Genomic DNA, 12,847 nt, shown 5'->3' on the forward strand with positions numbered 1-12,847 from the left:
AATGATTGCTTTATTGACGAGGCGAGGGTCTATTCACTCACGCAGGCCTGCAACAATTACAGGCCAAATCAGTTGGAGAGAGGCGAGCAGAGACACTGAGAGAGTCAGAGATGGAGAGGATCTGAGCTATATTTACTCTGGATGAAATTATGGTGAATTTGGCAGAGTTTCAATTCCAAGTACTTTCGCAGCCAAAGTACAAAAAGACATCATCTATATGAATACTCCATACCAAGTGGATCTGATCTACAATGAGCAATCAGTAAGATGAGACTCATGCAAGATAAAGCCATATTTACAAAAATTGTCTTTTCTTTATTTTTAGCCATGCTAGAGTCGTGGATCTATGGGCAGTCTGTCGGTCGAGCATTTTAATGATTTTACTTTGTCTAATTCTTTGGATTATGACCAAGATTTTGACATCATTTGGAGACAGAGTCTGCGCAGTAGGGATCGGTTGGTTGAGCCATGGTATCGAGGTCAACCACCCAAACCAATCTCAAGCCGAGCACGGCCGCATTCAATGTATTTTATTTTATTTATTCAATTTAAATTAGCATTAAAAAAAACTAATTAAAACCAAACGTATAAAAAAAATAACACTAGAACATACGTCAGCGTGATAAGAACTGAGGGGGTGGGATTTATGACCTATACTGCAGCCAGCCACCAGGGGGCGATCGAGATGTTTTGGCTTGGAGCTGTCATGTCGTCCATATCCAGTCTATGGGTTGTACACATGAAAAGTGACAGAAATAGTTGTCTCACCTCAGCAGCACACAGCATTTAATGAAGTGGGTGTGATTGTCAGTTTTGGTAAGTTACAAAAATTGACACAGCCCTCCCAATTCACATGTTGGAAAGGTGTGGGGGAAGGTTTTTCGTTTTTGTTTTTTCAAGGTATTCAATCATTTGACAAGCACTTCTAATGACGTATACTGGTGCCTTAAGATGGTGAACATACTTGCTAAACATCAGCATGTTAGCATTGCCATTGTGAGCCGTACAGCCTCACCGAGCCACCAGCACGGTTGTAGACTCAGTCTTGTTCATTCCGAGACAGCTCCATATTAGCTTAGTACTATATTTGATACGAGCACTTTGGTTTTAATATTAGGTGTACCATTACACTCATATCCATAATTAGAATACATGATTTCTTAGACCTCACACAGATATTGAGATGTTTCTCTGAAAGCAGCGTAGAGTAGCCTACATTTTATTTCTTTATGACATCTTTCTTTTCCTGATGGGATCCCCCTGAGATAATTCCTGTGCTTGAACCATTTCTCATGAGGATTTAAATCTTTCTTTTTTGTATATAAACTTTCAATGTGAGCCTTCAGTGATTATCATATCTAAGAATAATTCTTGACAGCTGGCCTCAGCCGCCATAACAAGATTAAATCTCCATGAGATGCTGGTTGAATTGAGCTCGAAAAACAAAGTGGATCTACTATTGCCCACCCACTTGGATTACACTTAAGTAGGCTATTGTGTCTCCTAAGGAGCATTACAGTATCTTGTAAGATCTACGCATACATACACACTGTCAGAGAAGTTATTGCTTCTTTTCTCTTGAGGCGCGCTCGCTGTAGATACAACATGACAGACGCAAGGTCTTAAAATACTTTGTTATTCAGCACAGCACTGTTTTAACCTGCGTGATCTAGGGATAACTGTTTAATTTGTCTTTGTGTTGACCGCTCCCTTAGCAAATGTCTTCTATGCCTTCTTCTAAATATTGCAGTTTGAATCACAAATTACATTTGTCTAAAGGACTTTTATTTTGACATCAAGAGTACATAAATATTGCATAACGGCGACACTACTATAAACACTGATTATTTATTCATGAATGCCTCCTGAAACATGTCTGGAACCTTTTTTTAAGAATGTGCTATGGAAACTCATTTCAAAGAAAGTAATGCAATCTTTCATTTCAAAAGGGAATGGTAATCCCAACACTGGAAACTGAAGTGAAGCTCAGACACACACACACACAAAAAAAATATCTCAAACAGTCTGATCCCTGTATCTCTGAGAGCCGCAAAGATCAGACAGACGCACACGCTCGGCCTCGCAGATGAAAACTGCGAAGAGGAAATAAAAGCATTTTTTATTTATCAGTTCTTTGTATCTGTAAGATAAATGAGCAGCATTTGACTTTTTTCCGCAGAGAAAAAAAAAAAACGCCCAGCTCCTCATGTCACACAGAGAACTTTCTGAATTAATGAAACGCGTTAGAGAAGTTCTTTATTAACATCTGTTTGTTGCAGCTGGGGGACGATCTGCAGTGCAGTGAATCAAAAATAATTTTTTTGTTGTTTTCCGCTGCGAGTGAAGTGGTTAAAGGTCAACATGCAGATATAATCGACAAACTAGTTTGTCAGGGATCAAGAGATGCGATTGTTGCGGGGAGGTGTTTCAACCAATCTGTGCCCACATTGTGTATTCACCCTCAGCTTGCACATTTGAATAATGACTAAGCATCAGAAAGACAGACGTTTGAATGAAATGGTATCATTTCTCTGCACTATTCTCCTGCAGATACCTCTCTAAACGCGTCCTCGCTGCGTCACACAGAGGCTGGGATAAGTCCTTTCCGACAGAAACACGGAGCCAAGACTACACATTCTTTAAAAAGAAAGTCATCAAAGTGTGTGTGACAGAGAAAGTGTGTGTGTGTCACTGCTGTAGAGCATCACTGAGGCTGGAGAATGAAGTTGCTGACTGATGCTGGAACAGGCCTTGTAAATCTGCTTTTATTCCCCTCCTCCACCCCCTCTTCCTCTTTGTCTCATTTCAGATGCATTCCAAGAGAGGATCACTGATTGGGTGTGCGTGTATGAGTACGCCATATTTGTGTTTATGTGGGTTACGGTGTGTTTTTTGCCTGCGAGTAAACATCTGTGTGTGTGTGTCTACGCGCGGTGGCGTTCAGCTCGAGCGAATAAAGCCCTCATACACGCCTGTTGTCTGTGCGTGTTTGCGTGGGTATTTCTGGTGATTTTTGTAAGAGCAAGAGGATCACAAATTCCTCTCAAAAGCTTCCCTCCCTCTTTTCCTTTTTCGCGGTCTCATTTTGACGCCGAGTGCCAGCGCTGCCAACAGATCCTCTTTGTACTGTATGTCTTTGTGTAGAAACCCACACCCTGCGTTCGCCCATTACACTGCGACTTCAATGCGCTGCATGTAAACACATTTGTCCAAATTCAATAAATAAGGAAAACTCCATGTTTTGCTGTGGGGCCTGCAGTGATCACCTCATGGCGGAGACTCATTTAAATAGTTTTGACACAAATGGGTGACAAATTAAAGGGAAAAAAACAACATAAAGTGTGCGTAAAGTTAGATTCTCAAAGTCTATTGGAGGGATGATTCATCTAGAAGATATTCTTGAATTTGGATGATGGTGTTGGAGAGTGCTGTGTTGCTTCCCATAGGTGTTGAAGATCTATAACTGCATACCTGACCCTGTTATTTAAATCATTTTCACACTCATCAAACCAGCCAGTGACCCCTCGTGACCTGTATAGAAGGATCAGCATTCATTTATTCAATTTTTTTTTTCCCTTTAATTTGTCACCCGTTGTCTCATAGGTAGTCAAGGAGACTGTTCCATATACAGTACCTGAAGCAGCAGGCACATAAAGAGGCAGCAACAGCACGAAGAACTGCAAGGATAACTCGACCTATAAGCAACTGATAGGAAGTGAGGGTTTTTGATATATTCCTGTCAGGGTCCTTTCAATGAATATGTATGTATTCTGTTTAATATATACAGTATAAAAAATGTTTGAGTCCAATGTGATGAATGAAAAGAAGATTGAAAAGTAGACTGAAAACCCCAGTGCGCCGCTCTACAAAGTAGACAATCAGCTGAGTGGTTGATGGTTATTTATTTCTGCATTAGAACGTAATTTTGAGATGGATTTTAAGAAAGTTTTATTGCTCTAATTCAAGCCCTTGGTTCTCTTGGACATTCAGAAAGTCACCAGGAGCTATCCAGGAAAAGGCTAAAAGTTCCTGTATTGAAAATTCCCTGTAAGTGAATTATATATGGACTACTTCAACACATTCTCATCCCAACTCGTCACATGCTGACGCTTTGTCAGACCCCCTGGCATCACTTTTCGGTCGCAGTAAACACGTGCTTAACGTTGTGAATTTAACAAAAACACTTGGTTAGGATTAAACAACAAAACCACTAACTAAGGTTTAAGAAAAAACAACATGGTTGGGCTTAAAATTATTACGTTTGTACAGTGAAAATGTGACTCGACGTTGTGAACACTGGACACAAACAATCAGATGACTGTAAAGCGAAACTTAACGTACAGGACACGAACAGCAGTCTCCTGGATGAAAGCCTTGTGTTTGTTGGACCCAGGCACCTCCCCTCCCGCTTGTCCTGTTTGTCTCTGTCGCTCTTTAAACTACCTCACCACAGTACTTTCCCTGTGCGTTTCCTGTTGGGTTTACATTGTAGTAAATGGAAAGCCCGGTGCATCTCATACCACTGCTCAAGGATGTCAAACACCGACGGCCCTGGGAATGAGAATGGGCTGACTGTTTATGTAGAGAGGACGGTGGTTATATAGAGGGGACATTGTTTCTGAAAATACATGTTTACATTATAATATACTGTATATATTCCATTCACTTCCATTCAAAGCTCAAAGCTCAAAACTCAAAATCTCAAAATCGATGACTATTCTGATTTGTCCTTGCCTGACTTTATCTTATGTTGCAGAAGCCTCTTGACATGTTGACTGAGTGTTGGCTCATTATTCACAGAGACAATAAAGAATAATATATGTAAAATGGGGGATTTTTTAACAATTGGCCATTTGTCAGGTCCTCTTCTGGATTTATGGGTGAGTGACGCAGATTTGGCGAACATCTGTCAACTTGCCTTTTTGTCACCGTGCTCCTCTCGCATCAAGGCAAAGTGGTCAGTCAGTTTTGATTTATGAAGCGCTAGCTCTCTATGATTGTTTAAGAGTGTGCTTTATCAATGCGGAGAGGTTCAAACAGCTTGTCTGTATATTGCGTGATGGCGAGCTACATGACCACTGTTTATGTCTTTATATTTACAGTTTGACTTGCCTCTTCATCATGATGGATAGGCCGATACGGAGTAGACAGTGTCTTTATTGCATTGTTAGAGTGAATGCATTTTTAGATTGTGACAGCTTTTTGTGTGTGTGTGCGTAAAAAGGTCAGAGGGAGGGAAAGGGAGCGAATTTTGACATTAAAATATTGGCTTTGGGCTTCGGTTCAGGTTCAGCCGAGCTTGGGTTCATACGGATAGGGGGAGGCTGGCCTAGAGCTGAAATTTCGGGCCTGAGTGAGCGGGACTCTCATGGGGGTACATGAAGACTAATGAGGTGTCAGAAGTATGTTGGCTGTGCACTGGCTGTTAAGGATTGTGAACGTAGGAATGTGATGTTTGTGTTTCATCGTTTGCAGCTGCGGTTGCTCGATACGAGTGTGTACATATATTTACACATATATGTTGGAGCACCGCATAAACAATCCCACTCCCACCTATTTGTTTGATGTAGCTTATCGGATCGGCCTTGCTGCCGCACTGCTGAGAGGCCGACTTTATTCAGCGGGATTGACAGCGCGCATTTATCACAAGTCTCTGCAAATTAGCATGCCAGCACGCGCCGAGGCAGCTAGCACTTGCTCCTGGGGCACATGAGTTTGTTATTGTGCATTGAGTGAAGGCATTATCACTGCCCTGACTTGGCACTCTGACACAGGTTAGGGCTAATCATGCCCTGCGGGAAAATCAATAGCCAGCGCAATTCACTGGGATGGGGGAAGGAGGGAGAGAAGAAAGCAAAAAGAGGAGAGGTGGATAAATAGGATTAAGGTGTTATGGTGTAAAGCTAGATACCAGTGGGTTTGATGTTTTAGTCCATTAATCAAAAATACTGTTTAATATGCAAAAAGCATTCCTTGTTGGTGTTTTTCAAAGAACATTTCACACATAAGATGCTAAAAGTGGTACCAATGTGCAACCTCCGGGTCTGAAAAGTGAAGCCAATGCAGAAGTGCCTTAAACTTGCATTGTTTCTAATAGCCAGCAGGGGGCGACTCCTCTGGTTGCAAAAAGAAGTCAGATTGTATAGAAGTCTATGAGAAAATGACCCTATCTTTCTCACTTGATTTATTACCTCAGTAAACATTGTAAACATGAATTTATGGTCTCAATCACTAGTTTCAAGTCTTCTTCGATACAGCATGATGTTCATTTAGTAAATTATGGTCCCATTTAGAGTCAAATAGACCATAAAGCAGGGTATGCTTTAGGGCATGGCTACCTTGTGATTGGCATGTCGCTACCACGGCGTTGTCCGGTCTGGGAGTTGTCCGTGTTTTCATCTTACAACTTTAACCCTTACACAGTGTGTTTTAGTTAATAGTTAATGCGTTCGGTTGTACTTAGTTCCACCCTCTGGTGTATATCTGGTTGCAAAAAATCAAGATGACAAAAATGGCAGTCCACAAACCAATGGGTGACCGTCATGGTGACGACGTCCACTTCTTATAGACAGTCTAGTGGGACATACAGGTAGCCTGTAAAATACGATATTCCGATAGGCCTTATTCACACAAGACATTTTGACATGTCACAGTAGGAAAAGCAGGTGTAAACAATACAATTAAAGATTAAAGGCTGCATTACAATATAGCTGCTTCAGGTTCAGGGTCCTGGTATTGTGCATGCTGGCTCGCTGACACACCTTCATAACTTTGTGCTTTTTTTTTTACTATTTCTGTAGATACTATGAATACACAGATGTATACGGCTGCAAAAGCTGCTTCAAATAAACTGTTTATTAAATACAAACCAATAATCCTCTGGTATCTAACGGCAGCCAATTAGTAGCCTCACAAAGGTCACTATCATGGTGTGAAATGGACATTTTGAATATTCGCAAGCTGTTAAGCCATAAATAACATTAAAACAAATATATCTCAGCATAATGCAAAAAAGGTGACAAAGTCTTCCCGATATTAAAAGAAAAAACAATGTTTTCTGCAATGTTTCACGTTGTTTATTTGAGCAAAGATATAACGAGAAGATGCTGCCGTCTCCCCCCTCCTGCACAGGTATGTCACATCAGCGGCTAATTAACACTCAGATGTTTGATGTCAGCTCTGACATCTGCATACATCCTAATCTGGCCAAAGATTTACTTCCTGATAGTCATCCATTACAGATTATAGGCGATGACAATACTGCTTGTAAGATTGTTGATTGGATAGATGATTTTCTATTCTATTCATAAACAGGCTTCATTCACTCAGGTGTATTGCACTGACAACTCCCATGTGGATGGATTCTGCTCATTTTGGTGAGGGCTGCTGTTGAATTATTTATTTAGGTAGTGGTAGAAAGCCTGGAGATACTCTGCCTGCAGGGTTTTTACCCACTATATGTCTGTGGCTTCATTATTAGGTTGCATGTTGTGCATATTGGTGTAAACTCTAACTTTCTGCAACTGATTTTGGATTTACTTATAGGCCTGCGAGTAAACTAAAATATGTTACAATGATTGATAATAACGTTATACCGGTAATGAATGTAATATATTATGGCAATAGAGGAACATAAATATAGTTCTTTACAAAACTACCAACTGATCCTGCGTTCTACTGATAGTACAGAACTGAAAGACTGATAACCTCAAAATGTTGGCACATTGAATGGCACATGAAAAAAAAAGTTCAAACTTCCTGTGACAAACTCACACATTGGTGGTTTGTAATTTGATCCAGCATAGTATTCAACACCCATTCATATCCAAAAGGGCCCCAATTAATGATGTTGCTGCACCCGATTAAACTTTTATGAGGCCATTAAAAAGTCGTTATCAGTTGCTATAAGCACCATAGATGTGGGTCATTAGGGGCCTACTATGCCTACTACGTTGTAAAAGTGCAAGTGAAATTTAAAAGCAACACGATCTAACACATTATAAAACTGAATGAAACGTCACGTTTTGAACAAAAATAAAAAAAGCTACTTTAGGTTTAGGCAACAAAACTACAATTTCTTTAGATGTAGGCAAAAAAAACTTAAGTTTAGGAAAAACATTGTGTTTTGGGTTAAAATAACTGCATACACAAAGACAACTACACATTGTTAGTTTCACACAGGACGCAAACTCCAGTCTTCTGGGTGAAAACCCCGTGTTTTGTGTCCCATCCATCATCCCTGACCTCCACCCCTTATGGACTTTCACATAGTCTATACTACAGCGCCTGACTTCAGTTTCTGCTCCTGTCATAATTACTACGGTCACTAGAGGTCACTGTCGTGTTCTTTTTATACCTTCTTTAGGTGATCTACCATGTGTATAGATGATAAAACCTACTAGTGGGTGTAGTAGGGCCCCTATTGACCCACATCTATGGTGATAATAGCGACGGATAACGCCGATCTAATAGCCTGAATGCTAAACAACTTTGCTTTATTAGTTAATAATTATTCAGTTTACTGCTTAATTAAAGGAAAGTTCTAAAGTAAAGCATACAGCGTCCTTTAGGAAAAGCAATTACATTACAGTTTACATCTGGGCTTTGTTACAGTCATTTTCTTTAAAAAGAAATCAGATCCTGAACCTGTTTCAGTCAAACAGAAACCGTCAGCGCATTCGCACAAAGAGTCAAACAGTATAAATCCATCAGGAGCACTCACTGAATAAAACAAATCAAAGCCTATGTCTGCAAAATTATTTTTCAATGAATCCATGTATTTTATTGTCAGTGAATTATTGGACCAGAAAGAAACTCCAGCGGAGTCGTCACACACAGACAGACACCCATGCCCAAATGTTCAAAAACAAGAAAGCCAATACACTAGTCTCTCTCTCTCTCTCTCTCTCTTTCTCTCTCTCTCTCTCTCTCTCTCTCTCTCTCTCTCTCTCGCTCTCGCTCTCTCTCGCTCTCGCTCTCGCTCTCTCGCTCTCTCGCTCTCTCGCTCTCTCTCTCTCTCTCTCTCTCTCTCTGTCTATCTAACTGCATTTGGGCGAAGTGCCTGAACCAAAGCAAATTAATTAGGCAAACAAAGTGCATACTGGGGGGAAATTAGACCTCCATTTCTGCGGTGCATTCATCATTTTCGCTTTTGTCTGTCTTTTTTTGGGTGCAGCTCCGGTGCTTGATGTTGCAGGCGGCACCCCCCACCTCCAGGGAGAAGAACAGTCAGCTGTGTGTTGGTGAATATTTTGTTCTGCCTCATCAGTACAGATTGTTTGTGGAAAGTTGAAGAGAGCCTATTGAAATATTGGATATTTTAGGAACAAAATACTCCAAATCAATCTATTGTTTGGAACTGTCTGAAATGATGATGGGCCAGGGAATGAAAAACCATTTGAAAAGAACCATTTTGCCATTTAACACAAACTTCTTTGACAATATCTTTACATAATGTGTCCATCTGAAACTGCAGAAATGACTGGAACTGTTAAAAGGCTAATCAGGTGGAAGCAGAGTGACAAAAACAAAGAGGAAGAAAAATTGTTTTTAAACCTTTGGAGCGTGTCACAGTAGTTCTCTGCATGCTGATGACATCAGTTTCCTCCATCCACAACGCACAAGAGTCCAAAACATATGAATGTCCACCAGGGTGCTTGTTGCTTGTCAGTATTGATCATATATGTAAGTGGCATGGCCAGATAAACCTGTTAGGGGGCCTGGGGCAAGAAATGTGCTGTATTGACCTCCCGTCCACCACCGTCTGAGGACTGTGTATTCTGTCAGTCCAAGTTTCCATCACATACACAACGGACTACACACGGCAGCTTCATTATACGCCCACTGCTCCTGTGCTGGAAAAACACAACCTGGCCTCTGGTTTCTGTGTGTCTGTTAGTGTTTTGGTAATTTGATTAAACACAACTTAATTTAGGAAGAATATGACAAAAGTCTTGCATCTAGATTTTGACACAGGGCCCCTGTGTTTGACACATAGACAAATTAAATGTTATCCACAAAGTCAAGTTTGAGTAGCACATCTTTAAAGGAATAGTTTAACAATTTGGGTAATAGCTTATTTGCTCTCTTGCTGAGAGGTAAACGTCAAATAACGAGCTACAGTACCACGAACAGCCGGGTAGCTTAGTTTAGCCCTGCGGGTCTGAAAAGTGAAGCCAATGCTGAAGTGCCTTAAACTTGCATTCTTTCTAACAGCCAGCAGGGGGCGACTCCTCTGGTTGCAGAAATAAGTCTGATTGTATAGAAGTCTATGAGAAAATGACCCTACTTCTCACTTGATTTATTACCTCAGTAAACATTGTAAACATGAGTTTATGTTCTCAATCGCTAGTTTCAAGTCTTCTTCAACACAGCATGATGTTCATTTAGTAAATTATGGTCCCATTTAGAGTCAAATGGACCATAAAGCAGGGTGTGCTTTAGGGCGTGGCTGCCTTGTGATTGACAGCTTGCTACCACGGCGTTGTTCAGTCTGGGAGTTGTCCGTGTTTTCATCTTATAACTTTAACCCTTTCAAAGACAGGAAACAGGTGGAAACAGCTAGCCTGGCTCTGTCCAAAGGTAATAACATTTTCCTACCAACAGCTCTCATCTGTTTAATCTCTACAAAACCAAAACAATGTAGAATTTGGGGTTTATGTGCCCCCTGTAAAACCACTTAGCTTTGTACAAAGCGAAGCAGTCCAGCTGCCAATACAGTGGTCTCATTGAAATGAATGAGAAGGCTTCATTTTTATTTATTTTTTTAATACAGTGCTTATTTCACACCAAACACAGCATTACTCTTGTGATGAACTAGTTTCTCAGACTTTCACCCAATGCATGCTGGGATGATTTCCAATACAAATAAACATGTGGGGGAAAATGAACAAATGTGTCTGATGTGACAGAGCAAACAGCCTGAATGTCACCGCTAATAGAAGGCTCTATTATAAGGGACATACTGAGCAATGTAATTACCATGCATAACTTCTCACAGCGAAATCCCGGTGGGCACTGGTATTTGATGTGCTCACATATCAGCTCTGTGTTTGATATCCACAATACGACAGTGCCTCTTCATTTACTGAGCAGGTATACCAGTCATTCACCAACTCAGAGCACAAATCAATACAAACAAACAATGCAAGTAAAGACGAAAACAAGCCACTCATGGATTAAATGGATTAAGTTGCAAACTTGCCTATACCGCAATCATGCATATTGATCAAACAGCTGAGAAAATGTAAGGTGAGCAAAATGAACAAATCCTTGTCTTAGTTAGTCTTTTCCTCCCATTTAACTCCAAATATAGTCATGCTTATTTGCAAGTTAGATGATAGATCGACGCCATTCTCATGTCTATACAGTAAATATGTCTTTAATACATCTTTATGTTGTGTTTTATGCAGTGTTTGTGTTGTGAAACCTGCTGTAGCAACGTTGTAGCTGCTATTTCCATTCAGTTGAGTTGATTTGTGCTTGATAGAAGTCTTTGCAATCATGCGGCACTAGTCTACTCCTCTCATCTCTTTCAACAGGGTTCCTGCAGATCCTTAAAATGTCGTAAAAGAGAGAAATCAGATTTTCAGAAATATTTCCCCCAGGACTGCCAGCACCTCTACAGCGCACATTATAGCATCCATTTTTGTACAAATTTAACAATCAAGATACAGTACTACATGTTAATTAGTGAGCTTTAGAGCCAATTACCATGTAGACAATAGAGTGGTATAATTTTTCCAGCCAATTTGCACGAAAAGGCGCATGAATGCCACAATAATGCGCAAGGCATTTAGGTGCAATTAGAATGATTTTTTTGCATTTGGTGTGTCATTTGTACATCATCTGTACTGACAGCAATGTAAATGCGTAAATATGTTATCAGAGCTAGTGAAGTAGAATAAAAAGCGAAAAAGACCGCTTATGTCGGGGGTTGGGGAGGTGGATGGGTCCAACAAACACACAACTTTTAACCCGGAGACCCGTGTTCGAGACCAGTGTTTTGTTTTGTTAGTTACATCAGTGACGTTTCGTCACGTGTTTTTTTTGTGGCGTGTTTTTTCCGTACTTATGTTAGGTTGTTTCCGTATTTTTTTTAGTTTACGTACTTATTTTAAGCCCAACCATGATGTTTTTCCTAAACCTAACTAAGTTGTTTTGTTGCCTAAACCTAAGTGAGTGGTTTTGTCACCTCTACCTAACTGCGGACGTTACTGTAGTTTTGTTGCGCGGCGTACAAATGACACGCAAAAGCCTAAAACGTGCAGAATGTCTGTGTAAAGTCGTGCTATTTATGAGCCTTCCCGTGAGACTGGGTTGCAATTTTCTCATCTAAGTCTCAGCAAGAAACATTTACTTTAATTTAGTATGATCCCTGCTCTAGTTTTAAAAGAGAATTTCTTGCACCATCACTTTTTAAGTGTCCAAGTATAATAAAGGCTTGACTCACACCCAATATGTTTTCAAATTGTCTTGTCATGACAGAAATGTTGCTGTGGCTAAGAATTTAACTGAGTACAGTTTCAATAAAAGTTTTATGAGGGCCTTTAAAACCTCAAAAATCAGTCAACTGGCTTTCATATTGATTGAATCACATAAATTAATCAGCATGACTACGGTATATGTACATGGAAATATATGATGGAGATCAGGAGTGTGTGAATTAGAGGCTCTCAGGTTTGTCTCATTAAAGTTATAGCACACTTACGAAAATTAAGGGCATTAAAACAGATTTCAATCATGGAAATATCCTGAGATATTTGAGTTGCTTCAAGTGCGTATTTAAATGGATTCAGTCTCTGCGGAAATTGAGACTCTTTGCCATGACTTAACCTCTATGATTTTA

General features: G+C 40.2%; 1 long non-coding RNA gene across 1 annotated transcript in view; it reads left to right on the forward strand.

The window, feature by feature from the left end:
* Window positions 1-12,847, forward strand: part of LOC141756205 (uncharacterized) — a 71,926-nt gene that overhangs the window by 56,033 nt on the left and 3,046 nt on the right. Inside the window, exon 3 of the long non-coding RNA XR_012591417.1 lies at window positions 9,176-9,242. This is a non-coding gene — a long non-coding RNA (uncharacterized LOC141756205). The remainder of the gene's footprint in view (window positions 1-9,175; window positions 9,243-12,847) is intronic.

Source organism: Sebastes fasciatus, chromosome 18 (assembly GCF_043250625.1).
Source record: "Sebastes fasciatus isolate fSebFas1 chromosome 18, fSebFas1.pri, whole genome shotgun sequence".
Classification (NCBI taxonomy): domain Eukaryota; kingdom Metazoa; phylum Chordata; class Actinopteri; order Perciformes; family Sebastidae; genus Sebastes; species Sebastes fasciatus.